Below are 27360 nucleotides of genomic sequence, written 5' to 3'. Positions count from 1 at the left end.
ACCTCAGCCAAGAGTTAGTTCAAGCTGCTCATCTATGCTGACCTCCAAGTTGCCTCTCCTTTCATGGGTCAATCCCTTACCCTCATCAGAAGATTTTTCAACCTTGTTCACCTTCCATTTTTCGGGGTCCCACTGAATAGCCAAAACTAAATGACTGTTATCAAGTGTTCACATTTTTGAGTCCAGAGTCAACGTTTTGTTGAGGTTCATGAGCCACATGTAACACAAGGCCAAGAAGAAGATATTACCATTTATCAAAGGTTTATTGAAGAAAAGTGTGCCAATACTCACAAGACGTTATGAGCATCTTTGAAAATAATTCTCTGCTACTTAGAACCAGATCCCCTTACTATAAATTATCAGTTACAAGAAAGGGCCTCCTCCATACATGTGTATGAATGGCTGAGTCCCTTTGCTGCCCACTTCCCATATTAAATTAAAAGTTTTTAAAAGGTGGGGGAGGGCACTCCTCTAATTATTTTTTTTAATGTCAAAAGAAGTGTAACGTCTTTGTTTATTCCCTAAAAATTCTTTTATCTGGAGATTTATTTACATTTTAAGATAACAGAACTAGGTCAGCTTTAGGGGAATTATTTGCAGTTTCAAAAGGGAGTAATGACCTGGGAAGCTTGCTTTTTCCCCCCGCTTTCAAAGGCCTTGTGGTTGACTACTTTGCAGAAGTATTTAACTGCACTTTAATACTCATGCAGGCCTTCCCTGTTGGCTCAAGCAGTAAAGAATCTGCCTGCAATGAAGGAGACCCAGGTTGGATCCCTGGGTCAGGAAGATCCCCTGGAGGGAATGGCTACCCATTCCAGTATTTTTGCTTGGAAAAATTCCAGGGACAGAGGTGCCTGGTAGGCTACAGTCCATGGGTCACAAAGAGTTGGACTCGACTGAGCAAGTAACACACTAATAGTTATGCAACTAATTATCAAAGTCACTCATCTTGGATTTATGATAAACAGGAAACATTTACAAAGATAAGATCTTAAGTAAAAACTGCTTATCCTAGGACCTCTACCAAAATCACCATAAAAGGCTTCCCAACAGCTCTTGCAACGCAGGAGACCAGGCTTCCATCCCTGGGTCGGGAAGATCCCCTGGAGGGAATGAAATGGCAACCCCCTCCAGTATTCTTTCCTGGAGAACCCCATGGCCAGAGGAGCCTGGTGGGCTATAGTCCACGGGATCTCAAAGAGTTGGACACAACTGAGCGACTAACACACATAGAAGGTTCATTCAAGGGAATTTTGTCTATGGATTGTCTTTGTCCAACTCCAGCACTGGAATGATCCATAAAATGGACCCGTGGAGCTAACAGGTGTGAGAAAAGACAATAGTCAATTAGCCGAGACCATGAGCCCAAACTCTGCAGAGAGCTAGGCTTCAATTCTATTCGTTGAGGCTGAAATGTATGTAGTCATTAAACAAAGAAACAAACATCTATGGACCAATCTGGGTTCAGGCAGGGACTTAGAACAGTGTGCCATAAAGCAGAATGAAACCAACAAGAAAAGCTGAACAAAGGATCAAGCAACCGAAATCACCACGCAGGCCGCCGAAGCTTCATACAGACGGATGGCCGTCCAGCCTTCAGTGTGTTAAATCCCCGCCATGCCAGCCCCTCGAGGTCACTCCAGCCAGAATCTCAGCCAAGAGTGCACATTGGAGCGCCTCATCCAGGCCTCAGAGGTTACCTCCTCTAACTGTGGTCCCCAGGTCAGCAGCATCAACATCACCAGGGTACCCAACGGGAATGCAAGGGCTGAGCCTGAACCCAGAGAGCAGCAGATGAGAGAGTCTGGAGGTAGGGGGGCGGGGGTGGGGATACTACAGGGATCGGTGTTTCACAAGCCCCGGATACTCACTTAAGGTCTAGAACCAGGGGCACAACTCCTCTCGTGACCCTTTTACAAATGAGGACTTGAGCGGAAGAGCTGATCGACAAAGCTCTGCAAACTGGGAAGGGGGTGTGGGTGAGACAAGAAACTTGTACCACAAGGTGAGTCGGGAAGAATTTTTAAACTTTTTAACTGTCTCTGCTGATACGCGTGGTCATACTTTCAGTAAGGTATTGATGGTTTTCCGTCATTCTCTTTAAGACCCGTGATAAATAGAACAACACCGAGCAGGTCATAAAAACGAATTACAGGGCTACGCAGGCTGTATTTTATATCAGAACGCAGCTGTCTCACTGTCATAGGTCCGCTTCCTAATTACTTACTCTAATGCTCTATTTGTCTTCATAATGCGTGCGCTTACCGCGTATGCTTAGCCGTGCCTCAAATAAAAATGGATTCACCTTCATTTTATGTCAATTTTGTTTGAAGCTCTTTATCCTAACTGCAAGCCAAATGAGATGCAAATGATTACATTCAATTTGAGAGGTGAGCCAGGGAGCACTTAAGTGTCCATTCGAGACGGTATTTTGTTAAGAGCATACTAAATAAGATTAAAATCGTCTGGGATCTTAAGAGTACACGCTGGACTAATTAATTCCTTAGTGCAAAAGAACTGTCAATACGGATCCCTCCGTGGCTTTCACTTGTGCTATTTGATTCTTTATTTTATTAATGGGCTTCCCTGGTGGCTCAGCTAGTAAAGAATCAGCCTGCAAAAAAAAAAAAAAAAAAAGGAATCAGCCTGCAATGTGGGAAACCTGGGTTCGATCCCCGGGTTGGGAAGATCCCCTGGAAAAGGGAACGGCTACCCACTCCAGTGTTCTGGCCTGGAGAATTCCATGGACTGTATACTCCATGGGTTTGCAGAGTGTTAGGGTTTCTATTTTATTTTATCAATATTTTATTTTATTAATATAAAGAACATCCTGTTTTAACCATGTTATTATTTAGGCTAAAGTCAAGAAGCAGTGAGAAAAAAACAATAGGAGGAAACCAAGAAACACTTTTCACACCCATAAGCAGGATAAACAGAAAACAGAAGTAGAAACTAACAGAATTACTGGTGCGGAAAGACAGAAGATGTGAAAGCACCCTCCACACACTTCATGAAATGGCAAAAAAGGACAGAGATGCTACTACTGAACCGAACTGTCAACAGTGAAAGTGAAACTCGTTCAGTCGTGTCCGACTCTGTGTGACCCCGTGGACGATCCAGTCCGTGGGATTCTCCAGGCCAGAATGCTGGAGTGGGTAGCCTTTCCCTCCTCCAGGGGATCTTCTCAACCCAGGGATCAAACCCAGGTCTCCCGCATTGCAGGCAGGTTCTTTACCAGCTGAGCCACCAGGCATCTTCTGTCACCTACCTTTTTCTCTCAGAAGTATCAAAAATATAATCGAGCAAAACTTGCTTGAGCATAAAAACAAAAAATACGTATCAAACTAGCAGATCCATTGAGTTTTTTTGGCAAAATGAGTGAAAATGCATGTACATTCTCTATGGATACTTTAAAAACTAAAGTATAACAAAAGACAGTGACTCAACTACCAGGGGAAATAAGCAAGCTTATGATAGCATGAAATTAAGGAGACCTTTCCCTATAAACTAGGCTTCCTCGGTGGCTCAGTGGAAAAGAATCTGCCTACCAAAGCGGGAATCACGGTAGACACAGGTTCGATCCCTGTCTAGGGAAGATCCCCTGGAGGAGAAAATGAAAACCCACTCCAGCATTCTTGATGCGATAACCCCACGAACAGAGGAGCCTGGCGGGCTACAGTCCACAGGGTTGCAAAGAGTTGGACACGAATGAGTGACTGAGGATTCCCTGTAAACCAGCAATGGTAACTATCAAAAGACAAAGAATCGGCGTACTCAGGACTGCAATAAAAGAACTTTCGACAACCAGGATATGTGTGCATATAACACAGAGACAAGACTTCAGGAAGACAAGCTGTGGGTCTACTTCATTCACCAGGACGCATTCATCTCTCTTCTTTAAAGACAAATTCATTGAGCGTCTACTATAAGAAAGGCATTATGTTTAAGAATATAGCTACTGCAGAGAAAAAAGAGACTTTTTACTGGGAAGTAGGCTATAAGTAAACCATTATCAAATTAATTTTTATTTCTAGTTATGAACAAGGTTGCTGAGAAATAAATTATGCCATGGGGTTAGCAACAGCCACACTAAGGAAGCTCCTTGGAAGGAAATCTGACTCATTGGAAAAGACCCTGGTGCTGGGAAAGATTGAAGGCAGGAGGAGAAGGAGACAACAGAGGATGAGATGGTTGGATGGTATCACCGACTCGATGGACATGAGTTTAAGCAAGCTCCGGGAGTTGGTGATGGACAGGGAGGCCTGGCGTGCTGCAGTCCATAGGGTCATGAAGTCAGACACGACTGAATTTTGTTTTGCAAAAGAGCTATCTGCTATATTTTTATATCTCAACTTTCCCTCCTTATGAGACTAACTTTTCTGCGCTCCCCAAAGAAACAAGTACGCAGTATTGGCTTCTCCCACTTGGCCATTAAATTTTCATCTGTCACCGAAGGAGAAACCCAACATTTCCCGGGCTTATTCACGCTCCAGCTTTCACAGGCAGAAGGCTCCCTGGAGAAGGCGAGACCCTCCCATGAGCTCAGAGCCACAGCTATCTGCCCAGAAGGCATCTTCCCCTTCTTCTCAGTGAAGGAACTCATCCATGGATGATGCTCTCCTTGATAAACCACCCCTGATAAAGTACTTTCCATCGGGGTTACAACAAGCCAGGCTCTGATTTCTCATGGCTCACGGTTCTTCTCTGCATCTACCTTCTCTCCTTACACAACTGCCACATGGAGTTTTCTGCCTCACAGCAGACGTGTTCAATATTTATTGATCATCCGATCAGTGCTGAGTACTCATGAGAATGCTGAGGCCCAGGCTGTCTCCAGATAGAGTCCAAGACACTGACTTAGATTTGAAGGTCAGAGAAAACAGCAAGTATCGAAAAACAGTCAGTTCAGCCGCTCAGTCGTGTCAAACCTTTTGCGACCCCACGGACTGTAGCACGCCAGGCTTCCCTGTCCATCACCAACTCCCAGAGCTTGCTCAAACTATATCCATGGAGTCGGTGATGCCATCCAACCATCTCACCCTCTGTCGTCCCCTTCTCCTCCTGCCTTCAATCTTGCCCAGTATCAGGGTCTTTTCCAATAAGTCATTTCTTTGCATCGGGTGGCCAAAGTTTTGGAACTTCAGCATCAGTCCTTCCAATGAATATCCAGGATTGATTTCCTTTAGCATTGACTGGTTTGATCTCCTTGCCGTCCAACGGACTCTCTCTTGGAAAAACATAAGCCTGATTCAAATATAGCTTGAGCCATATTTGTACCAAAACCACATCACATCCTTGCTTCTCTGAGCTTCAGGTTTATTAGCTGAGTCACGCAGCCTCATTCGCTAAATCTGGCAACGTTAGACCTGGAACAAGAAGCAGACACAACTGCTGCGTTTCCAGACTTCACCGTCTAGCTGACACAACAGGAACATAACTAGGTAATTATGAGGTTTCTTTTCTTTTCTTTTTTTTTTTTTTAAGTAAAAGGAAGCTGAAGGAAAAAGGAGGCACTTGGTATTTGGGGTTATTTAATGGGTACCCACATTCACTATGTGCATTTCAGAAAAAGTTTTGTGCTCTCTCTTAATACTCAGGTATTAAAATAGTCAGTGCCTCGGGTGTCCCACGGTCATGCAGTGGTTAACAATTCACCTTAGAAGGCAGGGAATGTGGGTTCAATCCTTGGTCAGGGAGCCAAGATCCCACATGCCTCGTGGCCAAAGAAACCAAAACATAAAACAGAAGAATACTGTCAAAAATCCAGTAAAGACTTGTGAAATGGTCCACCTCACAGCCTGGACAGGGGACAGGAGCTTGGGGGGGAGAATGGATACGTGTATATGTATGGCTGAGTCCCTTTGCTGTTCAAAATTAGCACAGCATTATGAATCAGCTATACTCCAATACAGAATAAAAAGTTTAAAAACCTTTAAAAAATGGCCCACATCAAAGAATCTTAAAAAAAAAAAAAAAGCATATATTCACACTGTCAATTGCTTTCACTGAAACTAAGCAACTGATAGTGAAGCTCCAGTCCTTTGGCCACGTGATGGGAAGAGCCAGCTCACTGGAAATGACCCTGATGCTGGGAAAGATTGAAGGCAGGAGGAGAAGGGGACGACAGAGGATGAGATGGTTGGATGGCATCACCGACTTGATGGACGTGAGTTTGAGCAAGCTCTGGGAGTCGATGATGGACGGGGAGGGCTGGTGTGCTACAGTCCATGGGGTCGAAAAGAGTAGGGCATGACTCAGCAAGTGAACAACAAGCAACAAAGTGAAGGGTTCCCGGGACACAGGATTGTGACAAGGAAGCCCCTGGTTTTCCAGTGTCTCAAAAGTACAGCATGTCACTTCCTGCACCTGGCCGGGGCTGCCAGCCGGGCCTGCCTCCCTGAGTTCAGGGGACTCCCTGGGGATGTGTCTGTTGCCGGGGGCCGATGCTGCTGTCTTTGCAAATGGACACAAAGCTGTCAGGCTTGAGGCAGCCCTTCTCAGCTCCACAGAGGACTTCCTGAAAGCTGATGCTGAAACGACTGAAATCACCAACCGGTAAGCAGCCTGCCCCACCTCCAGTGAGCTGGGGGAAGGGGTAACAGTGCAGATACTGGTTCGCTGGGCTGGGGCAGGGCTGGGTTCTACATTTCGAAGCGGCTCCTGGGGGAGACAGACACTGCCGGTCTGGGAGCCACCCTTGGAGGAGCAGGGCCCTCATCGGGGGTTTTGCCTACAAGTTTCCACGCTGCCCTTCTCCTCGCGTTTCTCCCCCCTATGACGCAGTATCCACCCCAGAAATCTCTCCTGCAGTGAATGACTCTTGCACGGCCATTGCCTCTCCCTTCTTTGGGAGACTAAAAGGATTCTGCACCCTGGAGTCTCCCACCATCTTCTACAGTTGCCCAAGTTCGAGGTGCACACGTCGAAGCTGAAACGAGTGCAAGTGTGGGTCGCTCAGTCATGTCCGACTCTTCCACGTCGGTCGTGTCCGACTTTGCCACCCCAAGGACTGCAGCCCTCCAGGCTCCTCTGTCCATGGGATTCTCCAGGCAGGAATACTGGAGTGGGTTGCCATTCCCTTCTCCAGGGGAATCTTCCCAACCCAGGGACCGATCTTGGGTCTACTGGCAGAGTGTTTATCATCTGAGCCACAGGGACATTGCAGGTGCAAAGAAACTACAGCCGGCATCACTCAGGGGATGCAGAAAATAAATAAATAAATGAACTGTGGTCTAACCGCTGTGTCTCAGCTAGTGGCAGCGAGCTACCAAGCCTGTAATCTGCCCAGGCAGGATGGACGGGGCTCCTGAGGATGAATTGTGGGCACACGCTCATGCCTTCTGCTGTGTGGGTACAGCCTCTACCAGGTTCCGGGCAGACAGTTTAGGATCTCCCTGACCTGTCTCCACACCAAGGGATGAAAGAGATGACTGAAAAGGCACGAGTAATTCAGCCAACGTGAAAATCACTGCTGCGATTCTCCTATCACAGAGTCTGTCTGCAGAGACCCGAATTACGTGCGGAGAGGTGGCTTAACAGGTAGAGTCACGACTCTCAAATGCTTCAGCTGTCTCAATGCCAAAGATAGGTTATTTTTTAAAAAAATCTTAAATTCAGGAATGTTATCTCAATCATTTAAAAGACTGTATTCCAATGCTAGCTGTTTTTGAAAAATAAATAAATAAATAAAACTCACGAATGTAATCTCATACATCCAAAAGAGAGTATTATCAAATTTGATGATCTGCCTAAGCCTGAAGTAATCTGGAGGGTGGATTGGAGAGTTTTGAGAAATTTGAACATGAGCGTATTCTGTGGCTGACATAGTCTTAATTCCCTGGGGACCTTCATTTAGCCTGGATTTAAACATTACATGATTTACTACTGTGGCAAACAGCATGTCAAATCGAAATAACTATCACCAGGGAAGCCCATTCTTCATACACAGGGAAATAAAAAAAGAATGAACCTTCTGCCTTCCCCCAGATTTTGCACGCATAGCATGTATATACATATGGATATGTGTATATATGCATATATTGCATGTATATATATATATGAGTGTATGTGTGTGTGTATATATATATATATATATTTTAAGACAAACTACTTTTCTATTAAACAAACACAACTTAGCTTATCCTAATTTTGAAAGAACAATTATTCGGGGAGGCTAGTTTGATAAACCCCATGTAAACCACGAATTTCTGTGGCAGACATAGAGAAAGCTTACCAAAAAAAAAAAAAAATTAGTCCTCCTCTCTTGGACTGTATTGAAGCAGGAACCAGCACTGAACAATTTTATGGGTGGAAGAAAAGGTAAAATTAGTTCCACTTTAACTTCAAAAAAAAAATTTGAAGACACAGGAGAAAAACCTTTTGAGCAGATATATCTGCTGACCTCCTGAAACATTTTAATATGTCAACGTAGAGAAACAAAAATTGAAACGGAAGTGTGGACTGGATGAGTCTGAGCAAATATGTCATTTAAGAAATTGAAGCTGGTCTCCTGACACACCTTCCTTTAACTAAACCACTGGGCTTTTCTTTCTTTGAAATAAAACATATCAATGACAGCCTCGCTGTACTGCCCACGTAGGGGCTGTAAATATGCCACTGGTCTCCACCTGGAATGCTTTCCCTCAAACACTTAGCATGACTCCACCTTGTTACTCCCCTTATAGCTAGAGAACAGCATGTTTGAAAGGGGACATTTTCTTAAAGTCATCTTTAAGAAGGTCATCTTTTCTTAAAGATCATCTTTCAAGGGTAGAAACTGTTTTTTGAAGCAATGTACTCTATAGAATTAAAAGACTCCTGCTCCTTGGAAGAAAAGCTATGACCAACCTAGATAGCATATTAAAAAACAGAGACATCACTTCGCTGACAAGAGTGCTTAAACTAAAAGCTATGGTTTTCGCAGTAGTCATGCATGGATGTGAGAGTTGGACCATAAAGAAAGCTGAGCGCAGAATTGATGCTTTGGAACTGCGGTGTTGGAGAAGACTCTTGAGAGTCCCTTGGACTACAAGGAGATCAAACCAGTCACTCCTTAAGGAACTTAATCCTGAATATTCACTGGAAGGACTGATGGTGAAGCTGAAACTCCAATCCTTTGGCCACCTGATGAAAAGAACTGACTCATTGGAAAAGACCCTGATGTGGGAAAGATTGAGGGCGGGAGAAGGGGACGACAGAGGATGAGATGGTTGGATGGCATCTCTGACCCAATGGACTTGAGTTTGAGTAAACTCTGGGAGTTGGTGTAGGACACGGAAGTCCGGTGTGCTGCAGTCCATGGGGTGGCAAAGAGCTGGACACAACCTAGCAACTATACAACACTCCGTGGGGAATACAGATTAACAGCTTAACCATTAACAACTGTTAGTGACACGCCAGCCAGCTTGGAAAGTGTACCCAACAACTAAACAAATACAACAGCAGCGCTTTTTGAAGTAACAAAGCATGAATAGGATTTCTTATTTATTGTAAGAGAATTTTTTCTCTTTCCAACAGAAGCTCAAAGAGAATGGCTTCTCCTTCTGTCTGTGATTTACTTTCCTGATTATGCTTCTGCCTGAAACCTCAGCTTTGTACCTGCAAGGAGAAAACTGGGAAAAAGTGCCAACTTCATCAATCTATCTTTTGAGATAGCACAGATGTGGGGAAAAAAAAAAAAAAGAAGTCCATGAAGTTTCCAAAAGAGTTTTGTAGATGTGGTTGGCATAAAGCAGCAGTCAGCCTCAAAGCTTCCTGTGTTGAGGTGTTCTTTTCAATATGGCCAGAGATACGGAAGGCTGAAATACTTTTTTCTCAGTTTAATGAGTGCTCCTCGATGGAGGAAGTGCTTCTTTTTTTTTTTTTTTTTTACCAAGGGTGTCATCAGAGAAATCAGAATAGGGGCAAATATGTGAGAGAACGTTTCAGTGATTCTTTTCTGTCAACAAAATACATGAATAAAAGAAAGACTGAAAAGAGCAATGACAGACAGCGGCCAGCCAGACGTCAAAGTCTACTGCGTAGGGTGCTAAGAGGATACAGGGACTGTCTGGGACGAAGAAAACTCTCGTTGCTGAGATGCAGAATCATCCCCACTGTGATGGACACATTCCACCCGCCCCAGACGAGCAAACACACGCATGAAAAAGTGCTGAGAAATACTGCTTCACAAGAGGCGAAATGACGCCTTACAATTACAGGGGCTTGGTATAAAAGGATTCTGTTCCCTGCCTTGTGTTGTCTGGACAGCCCTGTCGCCGAAGCTTGCTTCCAAATAGACTCAAGGTCAACACAACCCTTGGCTACTCAAGGGAAAGGAAGTCACGGGAGGAGATGTCTCAGGAAGGGGTGGGGTGGGGGGCATCTCAGACAAGACGACGTGGCTTCTTCCTTTCAGGCGACCAAGAAAAATGGTGTATAGAAGACACAGCGAAGGGCTTCCCTGGTGAGCTGGTGGTTAAGAAATGCCGCTTGCCATGCAGGGGCTGCGAATTCAAACCCTGGTCCGGGAAGATCCCACAGTGCCCCAAAGCAACTCAGCCCACACCTCACAGCTGCGGAACCTGTGCTCTGGAATCCAGCAGCTGCAACTCCAGAAGACCCCGTGCCCCAAGACAAGCCACCCCAACGCAACGGGAGTAGGCCCGCCGCGGGCTGCAAGCAGAGAAAAGCCTGCTCGTAGCAAGCAAGACAGACATTAGGAAGGCTGACGTACAGTGAGACTGGCATTGATATGTTGCATTTCAAAGAAAGGAAAGCCCGCTGGTTTCCTTAAAGGAAGGTGGGCCAGGAGATCAGCTTCAGCTTCTTAAACTAGTTTCACTTCAGCTTCAAAAAAATAAATAAAGACACAGGAGAAAAACCTTTTCAGCAGATGTATCTGCCGTCCTCCTGAAATGCTTTAATATGTCAACGCACAGAAGTGAAAATTTATGCTCATAGCAACCAAAATCCAGCACAGCCCCAAATACATTATATATATATATATATATATACACATTATATATATATATATATACATTATATATAGATAGATAGATATAGATATAGAAAATGGAGGGAAGATTCCACCCACCTCCCCACATCCATAACAAGCTTATGTAGGAAAAAAAAAATTAACCATATCCCAGTAAGGGAGAGAACTAAACTCTATTGTGTTTTATGGATACAGGTATCTAGACCACCTCTGTAAAAATATTCTGCATGCTTCACAGGGAAAAACAGGATGAGAGGTGCTTTCATCAAATAACTGAACTTCATACAAATTTTGAAACAATTTTAAAACCCCACACCCTGTAAGCAGAAACACAGGGAAGGTCAGAGAACACGGCTCCCCAGGAGAGGGTCTGAGTAATTATGTATTGCCATGCGAATGTGTTCAGGTTTGGCCCACTTCTTGACTCCGAGAAGGCCGTCCACTCTTACACAATGGCAGAGACCTTGGCTGCCGGGGAGAGATTCCCTTGTTTCAAGTTCCAACTCAACAGTCTTTGCTGGGTAATCTGAAGCACTAGTTGAATGAGCTAAGCCTCAGTTTTCTTGAGTGAGTGAGTCAAAGTTGCTCAGTCAAGCCCGACTCTTTGTGACCCTGTGGACTGTAGCCCCACCAGGCTCCTCTGTCCATGGGATTTTCCAGGCAAGAATACTGGAGTGGCTTGCCGTTTTCTCCTCCAGGGGATCTTCCCAACCCATGGATCGAACCCTGGTCTCCTGCATTGGCAGGTGTGTCCTTTACTGTCTGAGCCACCAGGGGAGCCTGGTAACTATATACACAGCTTGGAATTTCCTGCCTGCAGAATCAACTTTTCTCTGCCAGCCTTCAGTGAAGCCTGATTTCATCAAGGACTCCTTTAAGTCAAACTGAAGCTTACTTATAATGCTGGGCATCCATCAGCCAGGAAAAAGAATGTATGTTAGGGTCTTTGAGTTTTACATGAAATGATTACCGTGCCACCTACTTTGCTGTTAGTGAAATGAATGATGTTTCTTGGAAACAATAGGAGCAAATGGTCTACTGTTGGAGTTTCTACTTGGGTATCAATCTGGGGCTGAAAAGTCTAGTCACATCACTGCTGTCTTGCCATACTCCTGCCGAAGAGGAATTATTTTCTTTTACAAAAGAGGAACACAGCATGTCTGAATTTTAGACCTGTACAAAGAAATCTGACGATCCCGCAGACAGGAAATAGCAACGTCTATGCATATGTACCAGGCTTCCCTGGTGGCTCGGTGGTAAAGAACCGAGCTGCCGATGCAGGAGACACGGGTTTGATCTCTGGGTAGGATAGTTTTCTAAATAACACTGGTTAAGAGGTGAGTTTTTCACTGAAGTTTAACATAACACAGAAAATTGCAAGCACACATTTCACAATGAATGAAGTAAAAGTCACAGATGAAATTCACAAAGTGGACAGAGGTGAATCAAGAAACGAGACAGTCACCAACCTCCCTCCAGCCACTCTCAGGCCTGTTCAGCTTCTATTCATTCCCCTACTTTGGTCACCTGACATGAAGAACTGACTCACTGGAAAAGACGTTGATGCTGGGAAAGATTGAGGGCAGGAGGAGAAGGGGACGACAGAGGATGAGGTGGTTGGATGGCATCACTGGCTAGATGGACATGCCTTTGAGCAAGCGCCGGGAGCTGGTGATGGACAGAGAGGCCTGGTGTGCTGCAGTCCATGGGGTTGCAAAGAGTTGGACACGACTGAGTGACTGAACTGAGAATGCCTGACGTCAGTGGGACTGATTAACCATCCCTTCCTGACCTGAGATGGTCTGAACCGTCTTCCTGCAACAGAGGGGCTCCCGACACAGCTGCTGTAGATTACCCTATACTGGCTACATCATCTCCCCGCAGAAAGCCCCTCACAAAGGTACAGTTTATCAACGTGCTGTTATATTTAATGAAATGTCTTGGTTTGGGTTCTCCCAGAGGAGATATGGAGTCTAAGACTTAAGGGTAGGTCGTTTCTTTGCAAAAGGATGTTGGGAAGTCTTGCTGAGGAATTGAGAACCACCAACAGAGAAAGGACAAGAGGCAGAGGAGGTGCTCACCACAGGGGTCTTGCAACTGGAGACTCAGAAAACAGAATTATTCCACTGAGGGTTGCTTTACACCCGAGGGTTGTTTCAGGGGTGTAAACCCCTTTGTGCTGGACAGTCAAGTGTGCCCAGGTGGGCTGCAGCTCTGGTAGGGTAGGGAGAAGACCTTAGCAAAAGAGAAGAGTCACCCTGCGTGTGGGCAGAGCGTCACCTTCTTAGAACCTGAGCCATCATGGAGCCCTCACGACACCAAGACCTTCTGTCTCAAGGGCCAATGGGAGTCAGAGTTACACTTTTAAAAACTGTTTTAAAAATCACTTTTTATTTTGTATTGTGGAATACCTTGACATAGTTTCAGGTGGAGAGTGAAGGCACTCGGCCATAGATGTACATGTATCCATTCTCCCCCAAACTCCCCTCCCATCCAGGCTGCCACATGACACTGAGCAGAGTTCCCTGTGCTGTCCAGCAGGTCCTTGCTGGTTCTCCACGTTAAATACAGCAGTGTGTCCATGTCCATCCCAAACTCCCTGACTATCCCTTACCCTTTTCCTTCCCCCTGGGAACCATAAGGTTATTACAGAGTATTAAGCAGAGTTCCCTGTGCTGTCCAGCAGGTCCTTGCTGGTTCTCCATGTTAAACACAGCAGTGTGTCCATGTCCATCCCAAACTCCCTAACTATCCCTTCCTCCCATCCTTCCCCCTAATAACCACAAATTCATTCTCTTAAGTCTGACAGTCTCTCTCTTTTTTGAGTTCATTTGTACAATTTCATTTTAGATTCTAGATATAAGGGATGTCATTCTTTTTTTATAGGATTTTTTTGATATGGACGATTTTTCAAGTGTTTTTTGAAGCTTTTACAATGTTGCTTCTGTTTTACGTTTGCGGTTTTTTCACCACAAGGTATGTGGGATCTTAGGTCCCCAACCAGGGATCAAACCTGTACCCACCAGACTGGAAGGCGAAGTTTTAACCACTGGACCACCGAGGAAGTTCCTATACTGTTTTTTTTTTTTTTTCCCTAAAGCTATCATTGACAACCCTGTCTTCACAGTTTACACAATGGTTTGTGCCAGGCTGCCCTGGTGGTAGAGGGAAGAGGAATCCGCCTGCCAGTGCAGGGGACACCGGTTCGATCCCTGGTCTGGGAAGACGGCACACGCTGCTGAGCAACTGAAGTCCACCAGTCCTGAAGCCTGCGTGCCGAGAGCCTGTGCTCTCAGCAAGAGAAGACCCCACCATGAGAAACCCAAGCACCACAGCTAGAGAGAAGCCTCCCACTCACCACAGCTGGAGGGAAGCCTCCCCCCCGCTCAATGCAGCTGGAGGGAAGCCCCCCCCCCCGCTCAATGCAGCTGGAGGGAAGCCCCCCCCACCCCGCTCACTGCAGCTGGAGGGAAGCCCCCCGCTCACCGTGGCTGGAGGGAAGCCCCCCCTCACCGCGGCTCGGGGGAAGACCCCCACTCAGCTCACCGCGGCTGGAAGGAAGCCCCCGGCTCACCGTGGCTGGAGGGAAGCCCCCTGCTCACCACAGCTAGAGAAAGTCTGTGCACAGCAACCAAGGGCCCGCACAACCAAAAATGAAGGAATCAGTTGTTTCCAAAGTCAGCGTGTGTCATCCATACCTCTCGGACCCAGGACGACACTGGTGTCTTCCAGGGGGTACAGTGAGCACCACCATCTCTTCTGAAAGCAATCACCCTCAGGTCCTCGTGTCTCTCTAGTTGCCATCCATCCTGCGGGGTGCAGGCCAGCTCTTCAGCTGCCCTCCTGTAACTCCCCTTTCCCTTATACGTCTCTATCAATGCTCCTCTCACTGCTGTGGAGGTTTTACCCAAATTCTTTTTATAGGGTCGCACGCTGCCAGGTGGGTTTCCCTGGCGGCTCAGACCGTAAAGAATCTGTCTGCAATGCGGGAGACCCACGTTCAATGCCTGGGTTGGAAAGATCCCCTGGAGGAGGGCATGGCAACCCACCCCAGTATTCTTGCCTGGAGAATCCCATGGGCCGAGGGGCCTGGAGGGCTGCGGTTCATGAGGTTGCAGAGTCGAACATGACTTAGCAAGTCACACACACAAACACACACACACACACACACACACACACACATTGCCAGGTGTCTTAAATGTTGTTCCAGTTACATTTCAAAAACAAAAAGACTTCACTGAGAAATCATAAATCAAAGGACAACCGAGAAGAGAAATGATGATGTATTTTTAGGGCAGTCAAGAGAGCTGAGTCCAAACAGAAAGCATATGGGTGGCGTCGGAGCTTTGTTCAAGGCCTGATGCGTGATGTTCATTTTTAAACCACACACGTCTCCCCTGTGCACTTGAGGAACTCAAGGCTCACAGGGTCTGACCACCTGCCTGAACCCAATCACCCGGGGCAGGGGAGGGCTCGGCCCTGAACATTACGACGTCTGTCTGGACCCATCCACTTTGTGCTGCGTACGACCCACAAGCACCAGAAGGCAGTGACTGACAGGAGGTATTAATAGCTCCTGATGACGGAGACGTGCAGTATTATACACGTACTGATCCATGACGCACTGCTGTTTCTGCTTTTCTTTAACTTTCAGAACTTTTCCCAAAATCACAGAGACAGTGGAGAACGAAAGATTCTGTCTAGGCTGCACACTTCCTCTGCTCCTGGGATGTTCCCAGAGCCGACATATAAGGGTGAGATGGCACGTTACCTGATGAAAGGTTTTGAAGCAGAGCAGACTTTTCTGCACTTACTGGCGATGAACATTTAGAGGCAAGGACAAAAGAATTAGGATATCCATCATTTACATCTGATACTTATTTTGAAAAGAAGATGCATGATGGTAGAGGAAGTATGCTGCTAAGTCGCTTCAGTCGTGTCCAACTCTGTGTGACCCCAGAGACGGCAGCCCACCAGGCTCCCTCGTCCCTGGGATTCTCCAGGCAAGAGCACTGGAGTGGGTTGCCATTTCCTTCTCCAATGCATGAAAGTGAAAAGGGAAAGTGAAGTCACTCAGTAAATGTCAGCTAAAGCTTGCTTGTGTTGGAGGGAGGGGCAGGGGGAATTTGGCTCTTCCGGGGGGGTTGGCACAGGGGAAAAACAGTCCCTGAGAAAGCTTCCCGCTGACCTGCACCATTTGTTTTGAATAATACTCAAGCTGGAGAGCTTTCTTTGTCAGGGCCTGACTTTCCCAATTCCAATGATGTTACCGCCTGGGCTTAACAACGGGTATGAATAGATTTGTATCTCACAAGTCCGTTTTATAGGAGCCACTAAGTGATATGTTTGGGATGGTAAACTTCTTCCATTTGGTCTAAGTGAACGTCGCTGTGTAAAAAGCTGCCCTCTCTGATGAGTCACTGAGTTCGCAAAAGGCTTTTCTGTCTCACTTCCTGGGGGAACGTGAACTGCCAGATGGGTATTTATTCTGGACTCAGAGGGTGTCCCTGGCCCAGTGTCCAAGGTTTATACAAGAACACAGGCAAAAAAAAACATGAGTTCTAACAGCTGAAGTGGCTTCAAATATGGAATCACTAATGACCAATATAGGATAAAGGCATATACTCATCACGATGGAGCAGGCTTGACCAGAATGCAGAGGACAGATACACCCACACTGGTGTATTCAGCGGGAAACCCCTGGGATTAAATACATCTAAGGCTGCTTCGTCTGGCCCAGATCTCAAGAAATTCAAACACGCAGTTGAGTTCAGATTAGTAACTCAAGACTTCAATGGAAAGTGTGGACTATAGACATTTCCTGTTTCTAAAGAGGATTGAGATGGTTCTACTTGTGCTAATTTGCTTCAGGATATTGGTGTCTAAAAATAACAGTGGGAGAAATTTACATGCCAGCAGTTAAGATTCAGTTTGCTTGGGAACTGGAAACACTGTTCCAGGCTTCACAGCCTCAATTATTTCTAAACAGCTGGCAAGGATTTAAAAATCATCAAAGGCGTTTATTAATAACAAACTCCCTGTCAAACACTGATGGATTAGCGTAGCTTTATTTGTGTTTATATTCGACGACTCTTTCTGCAGTTTCGGGGGTAGCAATGACACATGTTGAAAAGTTGGAAGTGAGTGCTCATACTCATGAACAGAAGAGAAAAGTTCAGACAGGGGTTTAAAATCCAAAGCTGCTGATAGCTCTCCCACACCTAACCTGTACGCTTGCATGTTAAGTCGTTGCAGTTGCGTCTGACTCTTCGTGACCCCGTGGGCTATATTCCACCAGGCTCCTCTGTCCATGGGATTCTCCAGGCAAGAATACTGGAGAGGGTTGCCATGCCCTCCTCCAGGGGATCTTCCCGACCCAGGGAAAGAACCCGCATCTCTTTTGCCTCCTACATTGGCAAGCGGTTTTTTTTTTTTTTTTTTTTTTACCACTGCTGCTCTAAGTCGCTTCAGTCGTGTCCCACTCTGTGCAACCCCACAGATGGCAGCCCACCAGGCTCCACCATCCTGGGATTCTCAGGCAAGAACACTGAAGTGGGTTGCCATTTCCTTCTCCAATGCATGAAAGTGAAAAGTGAAAGTGAAGTTGCTCAGTAAGTGTCCGACTCTTGGTGACTCCATGGACTGCAGCCTACCAGGCTTCTCCGTCCATGGGATTTTCCAGGCAAGAGTGCTGGAGTGGGGTGCCATTGCCTTCTCCACTAGCACCACCTACGAAGTTCCTCACACCTAACTAGAGACACCAGAAAACAGATGTTACTTTTCAAACTAGCTCTCATCAATGTCTGATTTGCCGTATTCCACCCAGTGGCTACAATCCAGGCCACATCTGCAATTTGCAAATGACTGGAAATAAGTTCCATTAAACAGGACTTGCTGAGCAAACTCTAATAGGCTACACAGTGAAATACTATGTGTCTGTACAAAACAAAAGCATCAGATCTTTTCATGTGGATGTGGACATAGAGATCGAGTGCCTGTTGACATTTACGGAAAGAAACTAATAAAAGTCGTATTCACAATGGGTGGGCTGGGATGAATGGAGGCAAGAGGAGAGGCTGAGAGTGAGACCTTCTATAAACTGCTTTCTCCCTCAATACATTCATTTTCTTTCCTGTGAAAGGCTGTCCAATTATGATGTTTCAGGGTTCTTAACGTCCAGGAAAAGCTTCCGTGAATATTGCAGCTCCATGCTTTTTCAATTGTAAGTGAAAGTGAAAGTCGCTCAGTCGTGTGTGACTCTTCGCGACCCCATGTCAGAACACCGGAGTGGGTAGTCTTTCCCTTCTCTAGGGGATTTTCCCAACCCAGGGTTCGAACCCAGGTCTCCTGCACTGCAGGCAGATTCTTTACCAGCTGAGCCACCAGGGAAGCCCAAGAATACTGGAGTGGATCATTGTAAGTCCAACCATAAAATTTTATTTCAAATTTTGGATTTGTGGTATCAGTTCAGATCAGGTCAGTTCAGTCACTCAGTCGTGTCCAACTCTTTGTGACCCCATGAATTGCAGCACGCTAGGCCTCCCTGTCCATCACGAACTCCCAGAGTCCACCCAAACCCATGTCCATTGAGTTGGTGATGCCATCCAGTCATCTTATCCTCTGTCGTCCCCTTCTCCTCCTGCCCCTAATGCCTCCCAGCATCAGGGTCTTTTCAAATGAGTCAGCTCTTCGCATGAGGTGGCCAAAGTATTGGAGTTTCAGCTTTAGCACCAGTCCTTCCAATGAACATTCAGGACTGATTTCCTTCAGAATGGACTGGTTGGATCTCCTTGCAGTCCAAGGGACTCTCAAGAGTCTTCTCCAACACCACCATTCAAAAGCATCAATTATTCGGCACTCAGCCTTCTTCACAGTTCAACTCTCACATCCATACATGACCACTGGAAACTTTTAAATTTTATCATCTACTGACTTGATTTTACTCATTTTTATCAAGAGTCAGTGGATTTATGTTTTATTATTTGTCTGTTTTCTAATGTTCAATTTCATTTTTGTTCTTTTCATTACTAGTTTTATATTTTTTAAATGTTTAATTCACACAGGGCTTTCAGAGTTAAGGTTCATAGTAAATCTGAGGGAACGTATTAGTTTTATTTTTAGTTACTTTTTCTAACAACTTCAGTTGAATATTCTTCACTTATTTTTCTTTCTATTCCTTATTTATTAAAAATCTTTTAATTTCTTCTGGGCATGTTGCAGCTAGCTACAACTAATTTATTCTAGATAAATTCTGTATTTTGGGTTTTTTATTTTTTCTTTCACTCAACAGTTAAGACACGGGTTGTAATATATTTTACTTAAAATTTTCAGAGTGCCGTTTTTTGTTTTACTTTCTATATTTTTTTGTCATTGATTTCCCATATCAGTGTTTGTGATGGAATATGATGGTGGTTGCAATTTCTGCTCGGCATAATCTAAGTTGTGTGTGTGTGTATTTAAGTGTGATAATCTTTTGTTTTTAATGGGTAGATAAATTTGTCTCATTTATACTTATTTTTAATTGAAATATGACATTATATTCATTCCAGGTACACAACATGATTTGCTGTTGGTACATATTGCAAAACAGATCACCACCGTAAGCCTAGTTAATATTAATCAGCACAGAGTTACAAATTCTTTTTCTTGTGGTGAGGACTCATTTATACGTATTGCTGTGAAAGAGCCATTTGCTATTTTTCCTGTGTTTCCTTTTAGTTTTAGCTGTTTAAAAATTTTTGATAGAGTTTTTAAAACTTGCTATTTTTTCTGTGTTTCCTTTTAGTTTTAGCTGTTAAAAAATTTTTATTTTTATATATTTTAAAATTTATTTTATTTTTTTTTAATTTTTTAAATTTTAATATCTTTAATTCTTACATGCGTTCCCAAACATGAACCCCCCTCCCACCTCCCTCTCCATAACATCTCTGTGGGTCATCCCCATGCACCAGCCCCAAGCATGCTGCATCCTGCGTCAGATATAGACTGGCGATTCAATTCTTACATGATGGTATACATGTTAGAATGTCATTCTCCCAAATCATCCCACCCTCTCCCTCTCCCTCTGAGTCCAAAGGTCCGTTATACACATCTGTGTCTCTTTCCCTATCTTGCATACAGGGTCGTCATTGCCATCTTCCTAAATTCCATATATATGTGTTAGTATACTGTATTGGTGTTTTTCTTTCTGGCTTACTTCACTCTGTATAATGGGCTCCAGTTTCATCCATCTCATCAGAACTGATTCAAATGAATTCTTTTTAATGGCTGAGTAATACTCCATTGTGTATATGTACCACAGCTTTCTTATCCATTCATCTGCTGATGGACATCTAGGTTGTTTCCATGTCCTGGCTATTATAAACAGTGCTGCGATGAACATTGGGGTACATGTGTCTCTTTCAATTCTGGTTTCCTCGGTGTGTATGCCCAGAAGTGGGATTGCTGGGTCATAAGGTAGTTCTATTTGCAATTTTTTAAGGAATCTCCACACTGTTCTCCATAGTGGCTGTACTAGTTTGCATTCCCACCAACAGTGTAGGAGGGTTCCCTTTTCTCCACACCCTCTCCAGCATTTATTGCTTGCAGACTTTTGGATCGCAGCCATTCTGACTGGTGTGAAGTGGTACCTCATTGTGGTTTTGATTTGCATTTCTCTGATAATGAGTGATGTTGAGCATCTTTTCATGTGTTTGTTAGCCATCCGTATGTCTTCTTTGGAGAAATGTCTATTTAGTTCTTTGGCCCATTTTTTGATTGGGTCGTTTATTTTTCTGGAATTGAGCTGCAGAAGTTGCTTGTATATTTTTGAGATTAGTTGTTTGCCAGTTGCTTCATTTGCTATTATTTTCTCCCATTCAGAAGGCTGTCTTTTCACCTTGCTTATATTTTCCTTTGTTGTGCAGAAGCTTTTAATTTTAATTAGATCCCATTTGTTTATTTTTGCTTTTATTTCCAGAATTCTGGGAGGTGGATCATAGAGGATCCTGCTGTGATTTATGTCTGAGCGTGTTTTGCCTATGTTCTCCTCTAGGAGTTTTATAGTTTCTGATCTTACATTTAGATCTTTAATCCATTTTGAGTTTATTTTTGTGTGCGGTGTTAGAAAGTGATCTAGTTTCATTCTTTTACAAGTGGTTGACCAGTTTTCCCAGCACCACTTGTTAAAGAGATTGTCTTTACTCCATTGTATATTCTTGCCTCCTTTGTCAAAGATAAGGTGTCCATATGTGTGTGGATTTATCTCTGGGCTTTCTATTTTAAAAACCAAAGGAAGGAAGGAGGTTCTGAGACATTTTAGTAAAAGAAAAAGAAAAAGCTGATATTGTGCCCTTCTCCTAACCAAAAAGATCTAGGAACTATTATTCATAAGATTGTAAAGAAAAAAAATGGAAAAAGTGCCTATAATTAGCACTTCTCTTTATTCTTTTTTTTTTTAAATACAGCTTTAACAGTGATGAACCTCTTCTCTTATGTAAAGAAGAGAGAAGGAGTCACATCAGGTTTTGATCTTGGTAATAATTCACAAAGGTTTCAGAGAGAAACCATTTGTAGGAAATACCTCCAAGTTTTTAAGAATAAGCTTCATGTTTAAGCGGGAAAACACTTGTTAATTGTTCTTTCCCCCCACCCCTGCACCGGAAATTCTGATGGCTATGTGTAGACGGACATCGTTGCTTTTTCTAGCAAGGATGCTGACTTTTTACCCCCGGAGCACTTGAGACGTGCTATGTAAGAATTTCTATACAGAAATTCATTGACTTTGACAGAATTTCAAATTGTCTCTTCTAGCATGATGGTTCATCAGCTGCTTTTGGTTTATCAGAGTTGAAGTGTTTTACCCTCAAATGGTTCCGCTTAAATTCCTCTTTCAGACTAAGGTTCCCAAAACATGAAATTCATTTAGCATTACTCTGGGCTTTGTTGAACCCACTGTATTTTTCACCCGGAGGCTGGTAAAAGGAAAACAGAAAAGAAATGAACCTTAGGGGTTGTACTTTCTCAACAGAGAATCAGACCTAAGTGTACAAGCTCACCTCTTTTTACAATCTTGCATTTTCATGGAGAACTTTTTCAATGAATTTTATCTTAATGGCTAAAGAAAATTTGAATACTTCAGATACTCTTCTGGTTGATTGGTTAAAAATATTTAATATGATCTTTGATGTTGTATGGGTTTCCCTTGTGGCTCAGCTAGTAAAGAATCTGCCTGCAAAGTTTCACACTGCTTTACCTTTCCGAAAGACATTACAAACATAACTGAAATCAGTAGATGTGACTTGTAACAATCTCTTAATAACTTACAGTATGCTGCTGCTGCTAAGTCGCTTCAGTCCCACGCCCGCACACACCACGCCCCCACACATACCCTGCCCCCCACCTCTCCCGTACCTCCGCCCCCCCACACACACTGCCAGGCTCCCCCGTCCCTGGGATTCTCCAGGCAAGAACACTGGAGTGGGTTGCCATTTCCTTCTCCAGTGCATGAAAGTCAAAAGTGAAAGTGAAGTCGCTCAGTCTTGTCCGACTCAGCGACCCCATGGACTGCAGCCCACCAGGCCCCTCCATCCATGGGATTTTCCAGGCAAGAGTACTGGAGTGAGGTGCCATTGCCTTCTAGGGAAATAAATTGCCCAAGTGATAGATTTTTTTTCCCCCCTTACCAAGCAGTCCTGCATGAATTTGGCTCATCAGTCCAGATGAGACCATTATCATATGTGAAGAGGAAAGATAACCAGCTGCAAACGGAGAGAGCTGTCCAGACCTTACCATCCTAACTTACGGTGGAGCAGACTTCAGATGTCAGTGGCTACAGAGTCGTGGACCTTGGGGAAGACACGAACAAGTCTGTTCTCAGCGGCGTAAGCACACTGGCAGGAGGAGCCGATGGCGATTGTGTAACCCTGCTGACCACAGTCCTTTCTGGCCCTCCACCCACCACCCACGGCGGGCAGTGGTCACCCAAGGGGGCAGGGATGCCCATCTGGTGGTACGGTCCCCAGAGCAACATCATCACCATCTCCTTGATGACCCATCAGAGGGGAGGCTAGCCCAACACTACCATCTCCTTCCTGTTTAGGGGTGGCAACACTCACAAGTGGACAGAGACCTCGTCTCACCGGCAGTCTCAAGCTTAAGAAGCCATCCCCTGGATAAACAACCAGCTCCTACTGTAGCCCACAGAGAACTACATTCAGCATCCCGTAACAAGGCCTAACAGAAAGGAATATGAACATGGCCCAGTTTAGGAGATAGGCATGGATCATTTCTAAGGCTTGTGGGCATTCAATCTGAGGTTACGGTTACAATTCAACAAGTTTCATGTCGCTGGTGTGCAGTTACGGAAAATGGACATCTTAGTTGAGGAAAAAATAAAAATCATCTATTTTCTTCTCCTCTAAGTCATGGATGACAAGAGGTCAAGCCAAGAAGTCAAGTGGACTTGTTTCCAAGGTCAGAAGTGGGAGCGAATGAGACCCTCAGAAATCATTAACACGTATTCACTGGAATGACACCCTAGTGTGTAAAGAATGACAAAGTGCTTCAGATGCAACGGTTTTCTACTCCAGTAGTTATCAAGATGTGGCCCTTGTGTGTGTATTGGGGGTGGGAGGCACTTAGAAATGTTTCAGAATTTCCCTGACACAGAAATCAGAAAGCAGGACCAACTGTTAGGTCAGAAAAAGAAAGTGCGTGAATAATAAGGGTAACAATTACCATATAAAATTTAAAGATGTCTCAAATAAAAGCAGTTTTTCCTTCTTATCTTTTGTCAGAAATAACATTTTTTCCACCTACAGACCTTTGATCACCCTTGGGATTTGGAACAAAGAATTAAAGAATTGAGGGTTTTTTTTTTATGGTTTCTTCATACAAGTAATCAAAATGACATACTTTCTCTCATGAAATATATTTTTCTCTCCCTTCTTCAGGGGAATTTTTCAAGCCAGAGATTGAACCTGGGTCTCCCAGATTCTTTACTGTCTGAGCCACCAGGAAAGCCCAATCAACACACACATTAATAATTTCAGATTATTTCTAGCTAATGCATCATTTAAAAATTAAGGAGGTTTTGCTGGTGGTCCAGCCACAATGAAAGATCTTGCATTTCCTAACCAAGATTGAAGATCGTGCATACCACAGCTAAGAGCCAGTACATCCAAATAAATACATACATAAATAAATACTTTCAGAAAATAAATGAGGAAGAAAACAGGTCTCCAAGGAGAATTCTCTGTGAGCCCAGAGGTACCAGCAGGGTGCAGAGCTTGGGAGTCGGACAGCATTGCTTTCACAGGCATGTTCTAACTGGACTTTGTAAGTTGCTGGAAGCATGGAAAGAAAGGGAGAGCGTTAGTCACTTAGTTGTGTGTGACTCTCTGCAACCCCTTGGACTGTGGCCCATCGGCTCCTCTGTCCATGGGATTCTCCAGGCAAGAATCCTGGAGTGGGCTGCCGTTTCCTTCTCCGGGGGGGTCTTCCTGACCCAGGGCTGGAACCCAGGTCTCCTGCACTGCAGAGAGATCCTTTAGCATCTCAGCCCCCAGGGAGGCTCCTGAAAGCATACACATCTCTGAGAGTCTATAGCATTTACTGACTTGTCCGCGCCCTGAGGAGCTACTAGAAGACAACGTCATTCAACACTCAGGGAGTAAAACACGCTGCGCTTCTACGATGAACGAAACGATGAGAGCTGCAACGCTGAAACGGCAAGCCACGCGTTAGACGGAAAGCGTACATTCTGCTGAATCTTTTAATTCCTCCAAATGATTGCAGGTATAATGATACAGATCGCACACGCTAAAGATAATTACTGTTTCGTAGAGCCTCGTAAGTCTAGTGAAGGAAACCTTTAACTTGGTTAAGCCCAGAACAAAATTATTTGTTTTTACACACCATTTTTGACAAACTGAAGAAACTAACGGTGTTTAATTTAACACAGTCGCTGAAGGCAATGGCAACCCACTCCAGTACTCTTGCCTGGAGAATCCCATGGATGGAGGAGCCTGGTGGGCTATAGTCCATGGGGTCGCTGGGAGTCGGACACGACTGAGGGACTTCACTTTCACTTTTCACTTTCATGCCTTGGAGAAGGAAATGGCAACCCACTCCAATGTTCTTGCCTGGAGAATCCCAGGGACAGAGGAGCCTGTTGGGCTGCCGTCTATGGGGTCGCACAGAGTCAGACACGACTGAAGCGACTTAGCAGCAGCAGCAGCATACCAGGAATAAGGATACATCTTTTAGAAAATCACTTAGTAAAATAAGCCTGCTCATGATAAAAAAAAAAAAAAAACCATCCCCTTTCCCTATACCTACCATTATGTATGTCACGCCGAGAAATAAATAGTACTGAAAAATCAATATTTCAATTAACCTATGATTCTGTCTTACTAACTCTAAGCTGTGTGCATAGCTATTTTTCTTGATGTATTATCTTCAGATAGAGACTATTAACTTGTGTTTAGGGATATCAGCATTGTTACACCGCACTTAGACCCTGTAAACAGCAACATCACTGAAATAAACCACTAGGATGTTGAAGGGCTTCCCTGGTAGCTCAGTTGGTAAAGAATCCGCCTGCAATGCAGGAGACCCTGGTTCCATTCCCGGGTCAGGAAGATCCGCTGGAGAACCGACAGGCTATCCAATCCAGTATTCTTGGGCTTCCCTGGCAGCTCAGCTGGTAAAGAATCAACCTGCAGTGCAGGAGACCTGGGTTTGATCCCTGGGTTGGGAAGATCCCCTGGAGAAGGGAAAGGCTACCCACTCCAGTATTCTGGCCTGGAGAATTCCACAGACTGTATAGTCCCTGGGGTCTCAAAGAGTCGGACACGACTGAGCGACTTTCACTTCACTTCAGGATGCCAAACACGGCAACAAGTACAGGGTAAGTGTGGGCTCATGTTCACAGACTGGGAGCTGAAATAAGACAGAGTGTGTGATGCCCAATCCAGCTGGGCCAGTGTGCGTCAGGGGACACAAATCTTTCACCACCGTGGGCATGTCCACCAATGACTATGAAAGCCTTGTGAGCACCGATCCAGGGCTTTCATGTAAATTTCAGTGCAAATCAAAATCCACGCATGCCTAAGATTAAAGGTATGGACTGTTTACGCTTGGTGCTCAGAAATTTCACAGTGTTGCACAGCAAGGCATACGGTGGGTCTGTTTTTATTCACCATGCTTAGCTTTCCGTGGGGTTTTAGGACACTGGCATCATTTTTTCCCTACACTCTTCCTTTGAAATTTCCGCCTCTCTGCTTGTTCTGATCATCGTTCTGGACACGTACACAAGTCACATGGTAACAAGAAGGAAACAGGGGTAAGAAAAAGAGAAAAAATATGTACAATTCCAAAGAATGAGGAAACAATTAAAACGAGATGAGACGCGGATGATAATGAGATTTCATGGCAAGCAATGGAGTGTCATTATTAATGAGTGAGGAAAACTTTGATTGCTCCCATGTGCCAGGCAAGGGGCGCACCACAGTGAGTAATACACTAAGTGAATTCTCCTTTATAGCCCCGTGTCCCAGATGAGGAAAATCGGGCTGAGAGGAGCTTAGGAAGTTCCCCGGTGTCCCCAAAAGCCAGAGGAATGGCCAGATAAAGCCACAGCTGTCTGACTCCACAGGGCAGACGGTCAATTCACTCCTTCTAGATAAGGCAGACAAGCAGACCTGGCCACCCCAGAGCATTTCTGTGGCCTGGGAACTATTACTGGATGACGACCTAGACAGCATATTCAAAAGCAGAGACATTACTTTGCCAACAAAGGTATGTCCAGTCAACGCTATGGTTTTTCCAGTATTCACGAATGGATGTGAGAATTGGAATGCAATGAAAGCTGAGTGTTGAAGAATGGATGCTTTTGAACTGTGGTGTTGGAGAAGACTCTTGACAGTCCCTTCAACTGCAAGGAGATCCAACCAGTCCACTCTAAAGGAAATCAGTCCTGAATATCCATTGGAAGGATTGATGCTGAAGCTGAAGCTCCAGTACTCTGGTCACCTAATGTGAAGAACTGGCTCATTGGAAAAGACCCTGATGTTTGGAAAGATTGAAGGTGGGAGGAGAAGGGGACAACAGAGGATTAAATGGTTGGATGGCATCACCGATTTGATGGACATGAGTTTGAGCAAGTTCCAGGAATTGGTGATGGACAGGGAGGCCTGGTGTGTTGCAGTGCATGGGGTTGAAAAGAGTCAGACACGACTGAGCGACTGAACTGAAATGAATTGGACTGAGGACAATAAATGCCCAGAAGACTCAGGAAGAACCCCCGACCTTCCCCTAACTGCCTGAGGAGTGGACATGGAGGACCTGTTCCAGGAAGGGATTCATCAGCCTGGAAAAGCGCTGAGTGAGCCAGATGTGTGGGC

General features: G+C 44.8%; 1 protein-coding gene across 3 annotated transcripts in view; it reads right to left on the bottom strand.

The window, feature by feature from the left end:
- LOC138929709 (uncharacterized) overlaps positions 1-27360 on the bottom strand; it is a 329162-nt gene that overhangs the window by 10939 nt on the left and 290863 nt on the right. The gene's annotated exons all lie outside the window — the stretch shown is intronic.

The sequence above is a fragment of the Ovis canadensis genome, chromosome X (genome assembly GCF_042477335.2).
Source record: "Ovis canadensis isolate MfBH-ARS-UI-01 breed Bighorn chromosome X, ARS-UI_OviCan_v2, whole genome shotgun sequence".
Lineage (NCBI taxonomy): Eukaryota > Metazoa > Chordata > Mammalia > Artiodactyla > Bovidae > Ovis > Ovis canadensis.
This window is presented reverse-complemented; position numbering and strand designations above follow the sequence as displayed.